Genomic DNA, 5,429 nt, shown 5'->3' with positions numbered 1-5,429 from the left:
CAGTCTCCTTGTAGCCCCAGCTGTCCTGAAACTATGTAGACCAGGCTGGCCTTGAACTCAGAGAGATCTGCCTGCCTCTGCCTTCCGAGTGCTGGGATTAAAGGGGTGCGCCATCACGCCCGGCTTGGTCCTCATTTTTAAATGATAAAGTTTTCCATCTTGGTTTAGCAGGAAGGAACTCTGTTGTTTTTTGGGATCCATAGCTTTCCCAGGTCCACATTCGGGTAGAAGAAGACTGGAGGTCAGCTGGGGTCTCCAACCTTCCCGTGGGGCTGGGAGGGCTCTTGTGAGCCTGGGAAGATCTTATCCCAGAAGAATCTGAGCCCCTAGGACTCTTCCTCTTCAAGCAGTCAGTCCAGTTGGTTTGTTTCCAGAATGATCTTTCCTGGTTTCTCATGAATAAAATGATACCTAGGTATTTACTGTGCCTTATCATGATCCAGGCATGGTTATTTCCTTCTTTTAGTCTCATTTCTTGCTTTTTTTGGGGGGTGGGGGTGGGGGGGTTTGAGTCAGGGTCTACCTGTAGCCCCAGCAGGCCTGGAACTCCCTATATAGACCATCTCAGAGGTTTGCTTGCTTCTGCCTCCTGAGTGCTGGGATTAGAGGCAATAAATTCATTTTTTTTTTTTTTTTTTTTTTTTTTTTTTTTCAGAGGCGGTTACATGTAGCCCAGGTTAGTCTCAGAACTCACAATATAGCTGAGGTTGGACTTGGGACTCCTGAGTCGTCCTGTCCTCAAGTGCTGGCTTGGCCACTACATTTGTTCACCTTCTTTCTTCTCACTGGAGTATAATCTACACAGTGAAATTCTGTACAATCTTAAATGACATTTAAGAATGTGTTTTATTCATCAATTTGAGAACAGGTCTCACCTGAGCCCCTTGACTGCTGGGATTATAGGTATGTCCCATCATGCCGATCTTAACTGACATTAAAAAAAAATGTTTTAAATATATACAGCAGCATGTATGTATATATCTAAATTTTAATTTAGTTCGTGTGTGTGCATACATGTGTCTAGTGTGTGGAGGCCAGAGGAAAACTTGGGCGGGGGGGAGACTATTTTCACTATTGTGGGTCCTAGGGATCAAACTTAAATCTTTAAGCTTGGTGGCAAGCGCCTTTAACAGCTGGGTCATCTCTGTAGCCGTTGTATTTTCACTTCTGTACCCCAGTCATGCCTCTTCCAGTACCTCTCCTTCCTAAGGATACTTTTCCTATCTCTATAGCTTAGCTTTGCCTGTTCTTAAATTTCCTGTAAAAGGAATCATACAGTACTGAGCTGTTTGTTTCATTTGAGATTCATTCTGGTGGTTGTACCAATTTAAATAGGGCCAATATATAAGGAACAAGACGACACTGTTAAGACGGGACAATTGTTCCTCTGCTGGTCTCCTTAAATCCTAGCGATTGGCCCTTCCAAAAGTCTTCGGGAGCCAGCCAGTTCCTCTCCCAGAACAGCCCGGGGCATCACCCAGATGGCCGCGGGGCCGTCACCAGGTCGCCTCCCTTAAGAGCTGCCTGCGCCTCTCGGCTGAACAGAATTCAGATTCGTTTAATTCCACGCATCCAACCAACCACACAACTGTGTGATGCTTCGGGGTCGATCTCGGCTTTGCAGAGTCCTTGAGAAAACGTGCAAAGGACCGGGGAGGGGGGCGGGGAGAGAAGGTGGTGGAAAAAACCCCAACCAACCAACCAAAATCCTAGCTCTCCGGGGTTAGTGGTCACCAGCCTCCTTTGAGCCAGGGATTTCGAATGAAGTCTTTTTTTAAAAAAAAAATAAAAATAAACGGAAGAGTCGCTCTGCACTCCTCGCTCTGGAGGTTCCAAATGTTGTCACACTGAGGCCCGCGGGCGATCGTCTCCCCAGTGGCCGGAGCCGGGAGGAGGGTGGTGGGAGGAGGAGAGGGCGCACACAAAAGCGGGCCGGGCGGAGAGGGCTAATGTTTCCTGTTTGCCTGAAACCCAGTCTCCTGCCCCCTCCCAGCACTCGGGCGGAAGTGAGTTTGCTCCTTTGGAGATTAAAAGGATTCCGAATTCCGATCAGTCCCAATAACCAGCGTTCCGAAAGGCGGAGGAGGAAGAGGCGGCAAAGCAGAGAAAGAAGGGGACACGCGTGCGCGCACGCGCACACAGGCCCCCAGTTGGGGGACTTGTGCACCAAAAAACAAAAACAAAAAACCCAGGCGACCAGGGCAGCCGCCAGAGCCAAAGAGCCCCGTAGGCAGAGCGCAGCCGGGGCCACCCGCGTCCCCGCGCGAGGACTCATTTGCAGAAGGAGGATGACGCAGGCGGGAGCCGGCGGCGTCGCTGGCCACGCGGTTCCCCAAGTGACCGCGCGCGTCCCTCGCGGGCTCCACTGATTCCCCAGAAGGGAAGAGGCTCGGTCCCCGCGGCTCCGGGAGGGTGAGGGGGGACACACACCAAAAAGCGAGGGCAAAATGGCCCGATGACAAAGGAAATGTGATCTCCCTGGGCTGCCAAGGTTTCAGCGAGAGGACGGACGTGAGGAGGAGGGGCGCGGGCCGCGCGGGACTCGGATAGCATTGCACGACGGCCCAGCGCGGAGTACCAGCGGGGACATCTAATATCTTCCTGCGGATGAATAATTCCGGCCCGCGGGGACCTGCGGCTCGGCGCTGCGGAGCTGAAGCCGGAGAGAGGAGCCCAGGCAGCAGAGCGCGCGCTGGGAGCTGGCCCGGGCAAGACGGGGGACACCGGGGCGCGGGGCCGCGTGGGACGCGCGCGCGTGCTAGCGCCCATTGAGCGCGGCCCGGCCGGCCACGAAGCGCGTGGGACGCGCGTGCGTACTTTGCGCGCGTGCGGCTGCGGCCCCCGGCCCCCGCACGAGGTGCAGCTGCGCGTCCTGAAAGGGGAAGGAGCTGTGCGTAAGCCCGGAGCGCGCCAGGCAGGGCCACCCGGGACCCCCAGGTCGCCGCGTCATGCGGCGGGGAGGCCGGCGTCGCGCGGGGTGTGGGACTCTGGCTGCTGCTCCTGTCGCCGCCACGACTTTGGGGCGCTTTCCTCTCCCGCCAAGAGACTAAAAGCCATTTAGCAAAAGAAAAAAAAAAAAAGCAGCAGACCAAATACTCATCGGGACCAAATTTCGTGTCGCGGGAGCGGATTCCATCTACGTTAGGGGACTCGTAGCTGGCTCCAGGGACAGCGCACTGACCCAGCCGCCTGTCGGCCCTCGCGTGTCCGGGCTTGTTGCGGCGTTCCCGCTTTCGGAAGGCACGCGGGAGGAATTTGTCGCCCGTGCCGAGTGCCATTGGATGCCCGCGGTGTCGGACGCCTGGGGTCACCGCCCGGGTGCCATCGATGCGCTCGGCCGAGTGAGTCGCCGGCGACCCCATCCCGCGCTCTCTTTCCTCCTCCGCCCTCCTCCTCCCCGCCCTCCCTCGGGCCGGGTTGCAAATGGCTTCGTTCCCCGAGACCGACTTCCAGATCTGCCTGCTGTGCAAGGAGATGTGCGGCTCGCCTGCGCCGCTCTCCTCCAACTCGTCGTCGTCATCCTCGCAGACGTCCACGTCGTCCGGGGACGGCGGTAGCGGCGGTCCAGGGGCGGTGGCACGTCGCCTTCACGTCCTGCCGTGTCTACACGCTTTCTGCCACCCCTGCCTCGAGGCGCACCGGCTGCCCGGCCCGGGTGGCGGCAGCGGGGGCGTAGGTCCGGGAGACGCGCTCAAACTGCGCTGTCCCGTGTGTGATCAGAAAGTGGTCCTGGCTGAGGCTGCGGGCATGGACGCGCTGCCTTCGTCCGCCTTCCTGCTCAGCAACCTACTGGACGCCGTGGTAGCTACCGCGGAGGAGCCGCCGTCCAAGAAGGGGAGGTCCGGGGCGGCGGGCGCGGGTCACAGCAACCACCGGCATCATGCGCGTCCCGCGCACTCGCGCGCCGCAGCTTCCGCGCCGCCCCTGCCGCCGGCGCCGCCGCCCTCTGCGCCTTCGCGGTCAGCTCCTGGCGGAGGCCCGGCTGCCTCCCCGTTCGCGCTGCTGCTGCGCCAGCCGCAAGGCTGTAGCTCGTGCGAAGAAGGAAACGCCGTTTCGTTGCGCTGCCCCGACTGTCAGGAGCACCTGTGCGACAACTACTTCCGCGCGCACGAGCGCCTGCGTCTCACCAAGGACCACTACATCGAGCGCGGACCGCCGGGGCCCGCTGCCGCCTCCGCGGCGCAACAGCTCGGGCTCGGGCCGCCCCTTCCCCGGCGCGCCCTTCTCCATTCTCTCCATGTTCCCAGAGCGCCTGGGTTTCTGCCAACACCATGACGACGAGGTGAGTGTGCGTGGGGAGGTGGCGTGCGCGTGGAGCGGGGACCGCGTGCTTGCCACTGGAGGGGGACCCTTGGTTTGGCAGGCTCTCTCCCGTTTTTCTTTGCCTTGGATATCTCGGAGGACCACTGCACGGCCCGCCGATTTCGGAAGTGTGGCTTGGATCTGGCCTGTGTGGGTGGAAAGTCTCAAAACATGGGGATTCCCTCCCCATTTCTGGATATCGCTTTTTGGTTTTGGTTTGTTTTGGTGGTGAGGAGTGACCCTGGATTTCCGTTTTAGTTTGGTGGTGAACCTCGAACCCAGGGCCTTGCCCTTGTAGGCAAGTTTTCTACCACTGAACTGTATTCCCTTGGATTTCACTTCTAAAATTTTAATTATTGTTAATTGTTTTTCGTTTTGTTTTGAGACGGTCTCACAGGCTTGGAATTCGCCATGGAGACCAGGCTGGCCTGGAACTCAACAGAGGTCATGCCTCTGCCTGGAGTTCTGGGATTAAAGGCGTGTGCCACCATACCTGGCTGCCACTTTTGTTTTTACGTGTGTGTATGTGTGTGTAACGTGCACGGTACTAGGTAAACACAACTTGCCGGAATTGGTTCTCGCCTCCACCATGTGAGGCCTGGGAATCGAACTCTGGTCGTCAGGCTTGGCTGCAATTGCCTTTTCCGCTGAACTGCCTCGCGTCTGGATTTCACTCTTAACTCTGTGGCAGAATGCTGCAGCGGGTGTATCCAATTAGGCACAAGCTGGGGAGAGTTAAATGTGTGTTAGTGGAGCTATGAGCTCCTTTTGTGCTGGCCGGCCGGAGGCCTGGAGTACTGCTGCTTGGTTTTTATCTGTAAAAACTGGGTGCTGTGGTTGTGGAGCGGCGCTGAGTGGGGACAGGATGGGTGATGGGCGTGTGTCGGTGCAGCTGCCACTCGCGTGCGCTCCCGGGGAAAAGACGCTTTTTGTCGTTTGCCTAGCGTGGCTCTCACGGGGAGAGACCAGGGACCCCAGGGTTGCCCTTTTTTTTTTTTTTTCTCTGCAGCTCTTTTATGTAGTTATGTATAATGAGTGAGTTCAGGATGATGAACTCGGTCAACCTGCATCAACCGTGGGGGCCCCTAAAGCTGCATCCCCAGTGCTGGAAGCCTGGAAGCCGATTT

The sequence above is a fragment of the Nannospalax galili genome, unplaced genomic scaffold (genome assembly GCF_000622305.1).
Source record: "Nannospalax galili isolate Female #2095 unplaced genomic scaffold, S.galili_v1.0 scaffold12101, whole genome shotgun sequence".
NCBI lineage: Eukaryota > Metazoa > Chordata > Mammalia > Rodentia > Spalacidae > Nannospalax > Nannospalax galili.
This window is presented reverse-complemented; position numbering follows the sequence as displayed.